The 14837-nt window shown below is 47.7% G+C and overlaps 1 long non-coding RNA gene across 1 annotated transcript in view; it reads left to right on the plus strand.

The window, feature by feature from the left end:
* The first annotated feature begins 211 nt into the window (after nucleotides 1-211).
* LOC141084711 (uncharacterized) overlaps nucleotides 212-14837 on the plus strand; it is a 48034-nt gene continuing 33408 nt past the window's right edge. Inside the window, exon 1 of the long non-coding RNA XR_012231090.1 lies at nucleotides 212-280. This is a non-coding gene — a long non-coding RNA (uncharacterized lncRNA). The remainder of the gene's footprint in view (nucleotides 281-14837) is intronic.

The following is a 14837-nucleotide window of genomic DNA, read 5'->3' on the forward strand; positions in this document are numbered from 1 at the left end:
CTGTATGGAGCAGGGGGCCAAAGTCCCTGCTGCAGTGTGTGCAAACCTGGTCAAGAACTAGAGGAAACGTCTGATCTCTGTGATTGCAAACAAAGGTTTCTGGACCAAATATTAAGTTCTGTTTTTCTATTATATCAAATACTTATTTCATGCAATACAATGCAAATTAATTATGTAAAAATCATGCAATGTGATTTTTTTGTTTTTTATTTTTAGATACTGTCTCCCACAGTTGAAGTATACCTACGATAAAAAGTACAGACTTGTCCTTTCTTTGTAGGTGAGAAAACTTGAAAAATCTGCAGTGTATCAAATACTTGCTTTCCACACTGCATATGCTGTTTACTGCATGTATTGAATGTATATATGCTGATATAAATGTCTGTATGCAAATTATAGCATGTATGCATTGCGTGTATGCCGGCTGGTCATGATTAGAGTATATGTAGGTTGTATGACTGTTGCAGTACATGTATAGGGGATATGCATGTTATAGGGCAGTGATGGCAAACCTTTTAGAGACTGAGTGCCCAAACTGCAATCTAAAACCCACTTATTTATCGCAAAGTGCCAACACGGCAATTTAACCAGAATACTGAGGTTTTGGATTTAAAAAATAACTCCTACATTAGCGCCCTATAGTGTCTCTATACTATAGAATGACAAAGAATGATGACCCCCATCACAGTGTGATTCTCCAAAGGTCATCCCCACACCGCTCTTCATACAGTATAATGGCCCCACATAGTGATTGATACAGTATTATGGTCCCAAATGATGCTCCATTCTGTATAATGGCCCAACATAGTGCTCCATACTGTATAATGGCATGTGATGCTGCATACAGTATAATGGCCCCATGTGATGCTACATACAGTATAATGGCCCCACATGATGCTGCATACAGTATAATGGCCCCATGTGATGCTGCATACAATGTGATGGCCCCACATGATGCTGCATACAGTATTATGGCCCCACATGATGCTGCATACAGTATAATGGCCCCATGTGATGCTGCATACAATGTAATGGCCCCACATGATGCTGCATACAGTATAATGGCCCCATGTGATGCTGCATAAAGTATAATGGCCTCTTCTGATGCTGCATACAGTGTAGTAGCCCCATGTGATGCTGCATACAATGTAATGTCCCTATGTGATGCTGCATATAGTGTAATGGCCCCATGTGATGCTGCATACAGTGTATTGGCCCCATGTGATGCTGCATACAGTACAATGGCCCCATGTGATGCTGCATACAGTATAATGGCCCCCATGTGATGCTGCATACAGTATAATGGCCCCATATGATGCTGCATACAGTGTATTGGCCCCATGTGATGCTGCATACAGTATAATGGCCCCATATGATGCTGCATACAGTGTATTGGCCCCATGTGATGCTGCATACAGTGTATTGGCCCCATGTGATGCTGCATACAGTACAATGGCCCCATGTGATGCTGCATACAGTATAATGGCCCCATGTGATGCTGCATACAGTACAATGGCCCCATGTGATGCTGCATACAGTATAATGGCCCCCATGTGATGCTGCATACAGTATAATGGCCCCATATGATGCTGCATACAGTATAAAGGCCCCATGTGATGCTGCATACAGTATAATGGCCCCATGTAATGCTGCATACAGTATAATGGCCCCATGTGATGCTGCATACAGTGTATTGGCCCCATGTGATGCTGCATACAGTACAATGGCCCCATGTAATGCTGCATACAGTATAATGGCCCCATGTGATGCTGCATACAGTGTAATGGCCCCACGTGATGCTGCATACAGTACAATGGCCCCATGTGATGCTGCATACAGTATAATGGCCCCCATGTGATGCTGCATACAGTATAATGGCCCCATATGATGCTGCATACAGTATAAAGGCCCCATGTGATGCTGCATACAGTATAATGGCCCCATGTAATGCTGCATACAGTATAATGGCCCCACATGATGCTGCATACAGTATAATGGCCCCATGTGATGCTGCATACAGTGTAATGGCCCCACGTGATGCTGCATACAGTATAATGGCCCCATATGATGCTGCATACAGTATAAAGGCCCCATGTGATGCTGCATACAGTATAATGGCCCCCATGTGATGCTGCATACAGTATAATGGCCCCATGTGATGCTGCATACAGTGTATTGGCCCCATGTGATGCTGCATACAGTACAATGGCCCCATGTAATGCTGCATACAGTATAATGGCCCCATGTGATGCTGCATACAGTGTAATGGCCCCACGTGATGCTGCATACAGTATAATGGCCCCATGTGATGCTGCATACAGTATAATGGCCCCATGTGATGCTGCATACAGTATAATGGCCCCATGTGATGCTGCATACAGTATAATGGCCCCATATGATGCTGCATACAGTATAAAGGCCCCATGTGATGCTGCATACAGTATAATGGCCCCCATGTGATGCTGCATACAGTATAATGGCCCCATGTGATGCTGCATACAGTGTATTGGCCCCATGTGATGCTGCATACAGTACAATGGCCCCATGTAATGCTGCATACAGTATAATGGCCCCATGTGATGCTGCATACAGTGTAATGGCCCCACGTGATGCTGCATACAGTATAATGGCCCCATGTGATGCTGCATACAGTATAATGGCCCCACATGATGCTGCATACAGTATAATGGCACCATAAAAAAAACTACTCACCTCTGCCCATTCCAACGCTGATCTGGTCTCTTCATGTATCAGTCCTACCTGTGGGCATACGATCCATCTCAGCAATAGTGCCGCCGCCTCTCTCCACAGCCCGCGCGCCATCCTCGTCCTCAGCCCACGCAAGATCCCCGTCCTCGGCACATGCGCAGACTGATGGGAGACTTAGGAGCAGAGGAGAGTGGCGTTGGCGCTAGTGGTGACGAGGGAGATAACGAGCGAGCTGACGGCAGTGGTGGTGGCGCTAGTTTTGAGGAGATGGCGCGCGTGCCCACCGGGAGGGCTCTGCGTGCCCCTCTGGCATGCGTGCCATAGGTTCGCCACCACTGTTATAGGGCGTTCTGTTTTTAGCATAGTGAATGGGGGATGGATGGGGACCAAGAGTTTTGACATTTCCAGAACTGGTTAAAGGCATAAAACAAAGAATTTTGCTTTGCAGTAATAATAAACCTGTTTTATGATACAAGACGCCATTTATATATTTTTATACACATTATATCCCTACACCTCCAACAGATTCGGTATTTTAACAGCGCAGAGTTGGGAGAATGAATCCTGCCAAAGATAGACGGTCTTTTAAGGATAAAGTTGTTTTTAGCCATGGACTCATTTTTATATTCATTCATCCAGTGGCCAAAAAGAGAGATTGACTGATTGCTGCCAAGTCTGATCGCTGCTTGTAACCCCCCGAGTGCCGGGCAGAAGTGACTAATGTGAATACATGGAGTGATGAGCGCTGAATGAGCTCATGAGGAAAGGGTTAATACGGCGGAAACATGATCGGGGCTCTTACTCCAGCTCATACAGAATTGTGTCCTACACTTGTTCTAGTTGTTAAAAATCTGTTAACCTGCTTCCTATTTGTATCCATTTTTACAAAATACAAGTGTCAACCATTGCGGCTGCCATTATGTTCCCCAGGGTTGTCACTCTCGTTATAGTTATGCCGAAACACTGTAAATCCTTCAATCTCCTATTATTACAAAACAAGACTAATTTCCCATTTATTAGCAGGGAAAGGTGAAATCACCAAATTAAGTAAACTTTCTTGATTAACATTCCCCACCCATTTTGTTCATGCAGCTCAAATGCAGACTTGTACATCTCCATGGTTACAGACTACAAGCTAACACTGTGTAGTCTGGTTCCCATCTCTCTTTTACTCACCTAACAACATATATGCAGATGGAACTGTGACTACAGAGAGTCTGTTTGTAGTCTGTAACCATGGAGATGCATAGGGCTGCATAGCTACTGGGTACACAAAATGGTATGGCCACAAAAACCTGCAAACTTGCAAAAAATAGGGGTGAAAAAATCCTAATATCCTAAAAATTCCTCATATTAGGGTCACTCACCTATCCCGGCTCCAGCTCTGCGTCCCCCATCCCTGATTGCTGCTCCCTCTGCTGTAGTGCACATTGGGTCACTACGGTAACTTGGCAGTACATCACTTGGTAACCTTTCAGGCCGGCTCAGGAGGCAGCATGTCCTCTGACTACTCAGGTACTTTGGCTACCTTATTCCTGCACTCTGCATTCCATATCAAACCCCAGCTCTGCTTAATTGCTGGGCTACATATCTCCCTATGTGTGTCTCCTGTAAATCTCCTCTCTCCAATATCACACACTCACCACTCACCTCTGCTTTTTCAAGGTGCCTATCTGCATGCTCGGTCCTGCTGCGCTAAGGTGCCTTGTGCACAAACTTAGCTCTGCTGTTCAAATGTGCCTGTCTACATACTTGGATCTGCTGTTCCAAAGTTCCTTTTTGCATACTCGGCTCTGCTGTTTCCAGGTTCCCGTTCGCATATTCAGCTCTGTTTCAATGTGCCTGTCTGCATACTCAGTTGTTGTGTTTTTCAAGGTGCCTGTCCTCATACTTTGTTCCGCTATTCCATTGTGCCTATCTGCAAACTCACCTCTGCTGTTCCATGGTGTCTGTCTACATACACGGCTCTGTTGTTCCAAGCACCAATGTGCCTGTCAGCATACTCAGTTCTCCTGTCCACAAACTCAGATCTGATGTTCCAAGGTGCCTGCCATGCCTACACATTTGGCTCTGCTGTTCCAAGGTGCCTGTATTCATTCTCATCTCTATTGTTCCAATTTACCTGTCCACACACTCGACTGTTGCACGTATTCCATGTGCCGTCCAGCATATCTAACTCCATTTTTCCATGTGCTATCCAGCACATACATCTCCACTGTTCCACACAGTTTCAGGTGCCATTCAACATATCTAACTCCATTACTCCATGTGCCGACCAGCATATTCAGCTCTTCTGTTCCAATCACCCTGCAGTTTATTCAGCTCCAATGTTCCATATTGTTCTAGGTGCTGACCTGCACATCCAGCTCTGCTGTTCCATGTGTCGTCTGTCTTAATCAACTCCACTCGCTACACCAACGCCTCTGGTCCTTCAGACCTACCCCTTAGCGAATCCACCTCACAAGGTGAGCCATAACAGGTTCCCTTCTCGGTGCCGTCATGGCATGTGGCCCCATTGTGCAATGACAGAAGACCAGGCTCTAGAAATATATTGTATCATGACTACAGGGCGAGGCAGCCATGTGAATGTGATGTGTATATTGATGCATCAGATGACTGCAGGTGTAGGTTTTTCAAGATTTTTTGCAACTTGCATGGTTGGAGAGGAGTTGTAAAGTAATGTGGGCTTCTGTTCCATATACTATTATGTAGGAAGGATGAATAGCGATGATTTGTGAGTCCCCACTGATCGGTCGCTCCACTTCATCTACTGTCTCCATGGCAGTTTGTGGAGTATTTGCTTCACTTTTTCAGTCTCAATGTATTTTCCATGGCCAAATTCCAGCTCTGAATATGTGAAGATAAGATCAGACAGTAGCGGAGACAGAGCTAAATCACATTTACAATGATGTCTCTCCTAGATCTAAGGGCCCACGTCCTACATACAGGCACACAGAGGATATCTCTGCTCTATGTCGGCGAATTCTGTTGACAGATTTCATTAGTGTGAGGCTCCACCAGCAATAAATAACAATGCTCTAATAAAAAGTTATTGGAAATGACCCCCGTGCAACAATGTATGTTCTAATAATAAAATCCCAACCGCCCTTGTCTTGCATAGACTATTGGCTGAACACCGGTACCATGGATGGCAGTCTATATTCTGCCAGTGCTAAGTATATTCATGAAGGGTGCGGAGGATACTGCTGTAACCATAATTGACAACTTTATATAAATGACATGGTAATTAAGTGGTAATTTCATTTTCAATCATAGGCCTCATCACCCCTAATCGACTTTAGTTCATGATGAATGCACATGTGACATGAATTGTTATGACTTATAACTTCAGCACCTTAGTCTTATCAGACTTAATTTTTTATCACTTATGAATCATCATATTTCAGAGCTCATGAGCTATCAGACCCCGCCAAGCACCCAAAACTCATGAGACCGTAGACTCCAGCTCCCGAAACTCATCAGGCCTTAGATCTCAGCACCTAAGACTCTTAATAATCCAGATTCCAGCACCCAAGACTCATCAGATTTCAACCTTCAGCACTCAGGACTCATCATTAGAGATGGGCGAACCCGAACAGAAATGTTTCGCATTCATACCGGACAGTCACTGTTCGGGCCTGAACGCCGAACACAGACTTTGTGCAGAAGAGTTCGGCGTAAGGACAGAGAGAGGGAGATTTTTTTCCGTTTTTAGCAGTTCAGGTATCCATTATTTTTTAATGGGGATTGGGTTCTAGTGGAAGTTTGGGTATTGTTCTGGTACCTAAACCAAACTTTCTAAAAAGTTTGGGTATGGTACCAGAACTCAATCTTTCACCAGTCCGCTCATCCCTACTCATCAGACCTCAGTCAAGCACCCAAGACTCACGAAACCTCAGACTCCAGCTCCCAAGACACATCAGACCCCAGATCTCATCACCTTATTTCTCCAGATTTCAGCACCTAAAGTTTATCATGCGACCTATGCTACCAACACGTATCAAGCTTCCAGCACCCAAGACTTCATCACATCCTAGGTACCACAAAATCATTATAAAAAAGGAATATACCATAATATTAAAGTGAACATGTATTCCCATAAAATTTAATTTTATTCAATTGAAGTTAAAGAACACCTATGCCCGTGAATGAATAATCAAAAAAGTCAAAAATGTTTTTAAAAAAGCCCTGTTAAAGGCTACAATAAACTATCTGTACCCTTCCTTGCCGTGGAGGTTGGCACCCTAATAGATACGGTTGTTTGGCGCCCCCACTCAACGTCGTCTCACCCTGTCTCCCCTACCTCACCCTAGTTTCACAGGTGGGAAAACAATGCCAGATAGAAAAGATATGAAGGAAGGGAAAAAACCTTAATATACACAGAATGCAATGCAAGAGTCACCCGGGCAATAGGCCCACAAATATAATTATAGTAAAGGTAACCCAAAATTAGGGCTACTACTGCTAGCCCTCACAGAACAACAATAAAATTTGCCTATTGATACACAATGAGCCAAAATAACCATAAATTGCTACCAGCATGCTTGATAAGATAAACATGCAAAAAAGGACATAGCGTCCAAGCAATATATTAGCAATAGATAATCGCCTCTATTAATACAAATAAAGAGACCACTGATGGTGTATAAAAATAATCATGATGTTACATTGTTCCATAATAAACAAATAAATGAAAAAATAGAACACCACCCAGTGGTTACTTATCATCAAAGTCGCCCCGTCGCTCATTGTGTATTTTCATTGTCATTGTCTCATTGTCGCTCGTATTGTAGCCTTTAACAGGGCTTTTTTAAAAACATTTTTGTCTTTTTTGATTATTCATTCACGGGCATAGGTGTTCTTTAACTTCAATTGAATAAAATTAAATTTTTTGGGAATACATGTTCACTTCATCACATCCTAGACTTACAAACTCAAGGCTCCTCAATCTTCATACTTAAGTTCTCAAAACGCTTACACTTCAGAGCCTATTATCTAAGAGACACCAGTCCAGCACCCCATACCCAACAGATCTCAGCATCCAAGACTCTTCAGACTCCAGACTTGACCACCAAAACTAACCAGTCTCAATATTTCAGCGCTCAGAGCACAATAAACTTCAGAGCCCCAAACCAATGAGACTTCAGCCCAGCACCTAATACTCATCAGATCTCAGCACCCAAGACTCCTTAGACTCCATTCTTCTCCACCCAAGATTCATCAGACTTCATAACCCATGACCAATCCGATATCCAGTCCAACATCCAAGACTTTTCAGATCCTAGATCTGTGCTTCCAAGACTTCATCACACCCTACAACTTATTAGACCAAAGTACTTGGCAACCTTAAAAGTGCAAACTTAGAACTCAAGACTTTATAAAATCTTTCTGCACCTCCACACACCACAGCCAGAGTAAGGACCCTACTACCCATGCACCAGGTCTCTCAATGGTCAGCCTGGTTCCCATTCGGAGGATCCAAGCGCAGAGATTTTACTTTTTTGTGAGTTGCCAGGACATCAATTGACAGAATACAGGCTGTCGCAGATTATTCCTGTATTTTGTGATGTCATCTGTAAGGCAATAGCATAAAACTGGAAATTTTCTTCCCTCTGCGTTAGAATCATTTCAAGAGATTTTTTTTTTAGGAAATTGTTAGTTAATCCTTTCACACTACTTAAAAAAAGGAGATTTCTTTTAAAAGGATTTTCCAGGTTGTTGCCTTTGTCAATGTGCTATACCTACTCATCAGGTTGTGGGATGTCATAGACTTGGGCCAGTGCCTGCTTGGGGACCACATTTGGAAAAAAGAGTCAAATGACTTAACTGGTCTTGTTGAAGCTAACCTAAAATTATTCTTTTGGTTTCTGCATCACATTCTGCTCATCGCTAGCACTTCAGTTGTGAGTTTAAATCCTATTGATGGTAGAAATGTTACATTAATGGATACATAAAATACTATTAATGCAAAATCCCTTTTAGGGAGTCAAAATTTTTTAAAAGTTGGTTCCAAATTCAAGACACCCATGCAGAGCCTAGAGCAAATGTTCCACTTTGGAGAACCAAGCATATCCATCGTACATTGTAGAATCCAATGGGAACACGGTAATATCTCATTTTTCCACTGGTGGCACTGTGATGGAATCTAAGACATGGTGGCAGGATCCTGATCACCAGAGATTCATTGCTGCTTCTGAAGACAGCTGACAAATGGCTGGAATGCTTTTTAAATATATAATAAATATTCCTAAATAACTATAAAATTTTCCCCTTGAAAAAGCTACACTTGAAACGCGCGTCGGGGCTGTGCTGGTGGGCCAATTTGATCCTCCACTATTATGGGTAATTAATACTATCTACAATCTCCCCTCTCTGCTTCACCCCCTTGCTTACAGCCATTGTGCTTTGTCATTATGGAGGGTGCCCAGAGATTTTTTGTATATGCACTATGCACCTTGAGTACACTTGTCACGCCGCCTGTCACGCCGCTCCCACCTGGAGGCGGGACCTCGGGTTTGTCGTCACCACCTCCGGTGCCGCGGCCACTCCGAGGGTCCCGTCAGGTGCGCATGCGCACCTCTCGCTCCTAGCTCTGTGGTTGTACTATGTTCCAGTGTGCACGCGCGCTCTGACCAGCTCTGTCTTTGGTCTTGTGCTCTCTATGATACTGGAGGACTTGACCCGGAAGTTCTAGGACTCAGGTGCTATATCAGGCTACCTCTTCCTATGGGTGGTGCCTGATTATTGTTGTACTTCCTGGCTTGGTCTGCCGTGTCCTTGCCTGACTGTGCGCTGTATTCGGGTCCTCTGCCTTCTACTCTATTGTGCCTCTTGGCACACGCTCTGAACCTACACTCTGCCTTGTACTCTATTGTGCCTCTTGGCACACGCTCTGAACCCGCACTCTGCCTTGTACTCTATTGTGCCTCTTGGCACACGCTCTGAACCTGTACTCTGCCTTGTACTCTATTGTGCCACTTGGCACATGCTCTGAACCTGCACTCTGCCTTGTACTCTGCTGTGCCTCTTGGCAAGCGCTCTGAACCTGCACTCTGCCTTGTACTCTGTTGTGCCTCCTGGCACACGCTCTGATACTGCACTCCGCCTTGTACTCCGTTGTGCCTCCTGGCACTCACTCTATCCTGTTCTCCGTTCCAGTACTCTGGTGTCCCTCCTGGCACACATGCTGTCTAGCTCTGTATTCTGGCGTGCTCCTTTGCACGCATCCCGCTTTGCATGTTCCTCTAGACACACTCGTGTCTCCTGTGAGCCGGCTGCCTGGTGCCAGCAGTCGTAGTACCTAGCCCCCTGGGGCTTGCCCCTGACACTCCCTGTATAGGGGGTGGTCCTCACTAGGTCAGTTCGCCCTGGGCGGGTTGGTGCCACGACCCAGAGGGTCCACTCCAGGAGTCGTCACAGTAGAATCAGGTTATGGACTCCGCTGGTACCGCGGCGCCTGTCCAAAAGGAACTGGTGTCCCTCCGGGAGAGTCAGACTAGGATCGTGTCCTCTTATGAAATCAAAGGAGTCCCGTTTGTTGACCATTCAGTCCTCTAATCAAACTAGGATTATGTCCTTTTTGAAATCCATGGAGTCCCGTTATAGTGGTGATCCTAAGTTTTGTCGTGGATTTTTGAACCAATGCCAGTTACATTTTGAGCTTTTGCCACAGCACTATCCAACCGAGCGCGCTAAGATAGCCTTTATTGTTTCCCACTTAGAGGGGGAGGCGTTAGCATGGGTGAATCCCCTCTGGGAGCGTAATGATCCACTCGTCTCTCAGTTTTCCACCTTTTTGGACACCTTCCGCAAGGTGTTCGATGAACTGGGCCGTCTGGCTTCCACCACCGAGTCCCTCTTTAACCTCCATCAGGGAACCCTATCGGTGGGACAGTATGCCTTCCGGTTTTGTACCTTGTCCTCCGAACTCGGTTGGAACAGCGAGGCCCTCGTAGGGGTCTTTTGGCGTGGTCTGTCCGGTCGGATCAAAGATGAACTGGCAGGTCGGGATACCCCCACCTTTTTAGAGGATCTGATCTCTCTGGCGACACGCATAGACCTGCGGTTCCAAGAGCGTGCCCGTGAATCAACCAGAGAGAGAAGGCCTTCTCATCTCCCTCGCTCCTGTCCTAAGAAGCCGGGAAACTTCTCTGCCTAGGATTGGTAGGAGAGGCCTCCCTGGGTATACATGACTCCTCTCCCCCCTTGATCGTGTCTGTTCTGTTGCATGTGGACTCTAAGCGCTATTCTGAAGAGGCGTTCTTAGACTCAGGAGAGGCAGGGAACTTTATTAGGCTCGAGGCGGTTGAAAAATACCGGATTCCTGTCACATCCCTGGAGACTCCTCGGGTAATTGCTTCGGTCAATGGTAAACTCTTGCTGGAGACCGTTACCCATATCACCGAGGAGATTGAGATGCAGATTGGAGCTCTGCACTGGGAGAAGATTTCCTTTCATGTCCTGTCGACTATGTCCCATGGACTGCTTCTTGGTCTCCCTTGGTTACGGACTCATGAGCCAACCCTGGACTGGCGGTCGGGTGACATACTCTGCTGGGGGCCATCTTGTCAGGAGAAGTGCTTGTCGTCCGTCCATCCCATGAACTTTACCTGTCCGTCCTCGGCACCTGCAGGTCTGCCGTCGGCTTATTGGTCTTTCACGGATGTCTTCGACAAAAAGGAGGCTGAGATTCTGCCTCCTCATAGTCCATATGACTGCCCGATTGACCTCGTTCCTGTTATGCCGCGCTCACCAGGAGGCGGGGCTTCGGCCCCGACGTCACTCCCTCCGGTACTGCGGTCCCTCAGGGGTCCCCGTCGGGTGCGCACGCGCAACTCTCGTCCCCGGGTCTCCTCCTCCATGTCACGTTTGCGCTTGCGCGTTCCTGTCAGTGCTGTATAGGGCTCGGTCCTCTCTATGGTATTGGAGGACCTGACCCGGAACCACTAGTGGTCATGTGCTTTCGGGCCAGGTCCTGACCCGGAACCAGTAGTAGTCATGTGCTATATCAGACGACCTCCCCCTAGGGGAGGTGCCTGATTATTGCTGTGCTTCCTGGCTGGGTCAGCTGTGTCCCAGCCTGGCTGTGCGCTGTTCTCAGGTCCTCTGCTCTGTCTGCTATTCTGTGGTGCTCCTAGCACTTGCTCTGAACCCTTGTTGCTTCATGCTCAGTTGTGCCTCCTGGCACATCCTCTCGTATCCTGTCCCTTGTTTCTTGCTCCGCCGTGCCTCCTGGCATTCACTCTATTCCTGTGTTCTGTTACTTGCTACACGCCTTATGTGCCCACGTGTACCCGTCTAGCACTACCCTGTACTCAGTGCACTCCCGTGTACTCTCCTGTGTTCCCTAGTATCCTGCACCCTCCAGTCACACAGTCTCGTATCTCCTGTGAGCCGGCCGCCTGGTGCCAGCAGTCGTGGTATCGTATCCCCTGGGGCTTGCTCCTGACACTCCCTGTATAGGGGGTGGTCCTCACTAGGCTAGCTCGCCCTGGGAGGGTTGGTGCCGCGACCCAGAGGGTCCACTCCAGGAGTCGCTAACACTCTAACACTCTAACAGTATAACAGTATAATCAGGCCATGGACCCCGCTGGTACTGCGGCTTCCGTCCAAAAGGAGCTGACGTTCCTCCGGGAAAACCAGATTTGGATTATGGCATTTCTCAAGTCCATGGAGTCCGGTTTATCTGCCTCTCAGTCCTCTGAGCCTGGGAATGCTGCCCAGTTGGCTAGTCTCCAGCAGGAACTTGCGCAGCAACGTGACTCCCAGGCTCAGATTCTCAACTATATAGCGTCGGTAGATAATCGGCTCGTTTCCATACAATCTGCCCAGGCCATGCTTCCACACTCGCTTCCGCGCCTATGTAAGCCACCCCGGTATAGTGGTGACCCTGTGTTGTGTCGCGGATTCCTGAACCAGTGTCGTTTGCATTTTGAGTTTTTGCCGCAGCATTACCCCACCGATCGTGCTAAAATAGCATTTATTGTTTCTCACTTAGAGGGTAAGGCGCTTGCGTGGGTGAATCCCCTTTGGGAGCGTGATGACCCGCTCGTCGCTCAGCTTTCCATCTTTTTGGACACTTTCCGTAAGGTGTTCGACGAGCCGGGTCGCCTTGCTTCCACCACCGAGTCCCTCTTTAATCTTCGTCAAGGTTCTCTATCGGTTGGACAATACGCGATATGTTTTCGCACTTTGTCCTCTGAGCTAGGTTGGAATAATGATGCCCTCGTAGGGGCCTTTTGGCGTGGTCTGTCCGGTCGGATCAAAGACGAACTGGCAGGCCGAGATACCCCTACCAATTTGGAGGATCTTATCTCTCTCGCGACACGCATTGATTTGCGCTTCCAGGAGCGCACCCGCGAGTCAGCCAGAGAGAGAGGGTCCTCTCGCCTCTCTTCGTCCACTCGCAGTTTTTCTCATCCGTTACCCGAGTTATCTGCGGCAGATCCGGTACCTGAGCCTATGCAGGTGGATCGCCTCCAGATAGCTCAACGGCGTCATGTGAAAAGGCAGGCACAAGGGCTCTGTTTCTATTGTGGGGATGCCTCCCACTTTCTACGCTCATGTCCCAAGAGACCGGGGTAGTCTCTCCGCCTGGGACTGTTAAGTGAGGTCTCCTCAAGTGTATGTGATTCCTCTCTGCCCCTGACCGTGCCTGTCTCCCTGAATTTTGGTTTCGAGACTTTTGCTGTGAAAGCTATTGCGGACTCTGGCGCAATGGGTAACTTTATTAGTCTCGAGGCAGTTAAGAAGTTTCGCATCCCTGTCAGATCCCTGGAGTCTCCTAGGTCAGTAGTTCCGGTCGACGATAAGCCCTTGCAGGACACCGTTAACCAGGTCACTGTGGAAGTTGAGTTGCAGATTGGCACATGTCATCGGGAGCGGATCTCCTTCTACGTATTGCCGACTTCGCCTCATACCCTTCTTCTTGGCCTTCCTTGGTTACGTATTCATGGGCCGACCCTGGACTGGCAATCTGGTGATATACTCCGTTGGGGACCGTCCTGTCAAAAGAGTTGCCTGTTGTTCATTCATCCGAAGAACTCTGCTTGCTCGTCTTCGACGGTTATAGGTCCGCCGTCCACCATCCCGTCTGTGACTTGTGACATTGTCGAGAAGGAGGCTGAGAGTCAGTCTCCACATCCGTCAAGCATCCCGTCTGTGACTTGTGACATTGTCGAGAAGGAGGCTGAGAGTCAGTCTCCACATCCGTCAAGCATCCCGTCTGTGACTTGTGACATTGTCGAGAAGGAGGCTGAGAGTCAGTCTCCACATCCGTCAAGCATCCCGTCTGTGACTTGTGACATTGTCGAGAAGGAGGCTGAGAGTCAGTCTCCACATCCTTCAAGCAACCGGTCTGTGACTTGTGACATTATCAACAGGGGGGCTGAGAGTCAGTCCCCATCTCCGTCAAGTGACCGTCCCAAGGTAATTACCGTGGCTTCCGTCAAGTTGACGCCCCAGCGTCCAGGGGAGACCTTTGTGTCTAAAGGTAACCGTAAAGGTGTGTTATCCTGGGGACATTCTTCTCCGGCTGCCGGTCATGTTGGTGCCAAGAGGACACTCTCCCGTTTATCCCACGATTACTGGTGGCCGTCTATTGCTCAGGACGTCAAAGACTTCGTGGCTGCTTGCCCATCGTGTGCCAAGAAGAGACTTCCCAAGCAACCATCCTCCGACAGCTCGCCTCCTAAGGATGAATTGACTTCCAATGACTGCACCACCACTTTGGCCTCCAAGCATGTCTGTGTGCCTCTGCCGGTTCGACCTGTCTCGGGGATACCTGCCTCCGACTCTCTGTCCGTGGAGTTCTCCAGGGTATGGCAGGAGACCGAATTTTCTCGTATTGAGACTCTGGATCTCATTGGTCCTCATGCAGTTAGGAAGTGTCTGGATCCCGCTCCTAGTGTCAAGGTGCTATTTTCCAGTTCTAGAGAGAGGGGGCTTAAAGGAGGGGGTACTGTTATGCCGCGCTCACCAGGAGGCGGGGCTTCGGCCCCGACGTCACTCCCTCCGGTACTGCGGTCCCTCAGGGGTCCCCGTCGGGTGCGCACGCGCAACTCTCGTCCCCGGGTCTCCTCCTCCATGTCACGTTTGCGCTTGCGCGTTCCTGTCAGTGCTGTATAGGG

This window comes from Dendrobates tinctorius, unplaced genomic scaffold (assembly GCF_039654945.1).
Source record: "Dendrobates tinctorius isolate UK_male_01 unplaced genomic scaffold, ASM3965494v1 ptg000027l, whole genome shotgun sequence".
Lineage (NCBI taxonomy): Eukaryota > Metazoa > Chordata > Amphibia > Anura > Dendrobatidae > Dendrobates > Dendrobates tinctorius.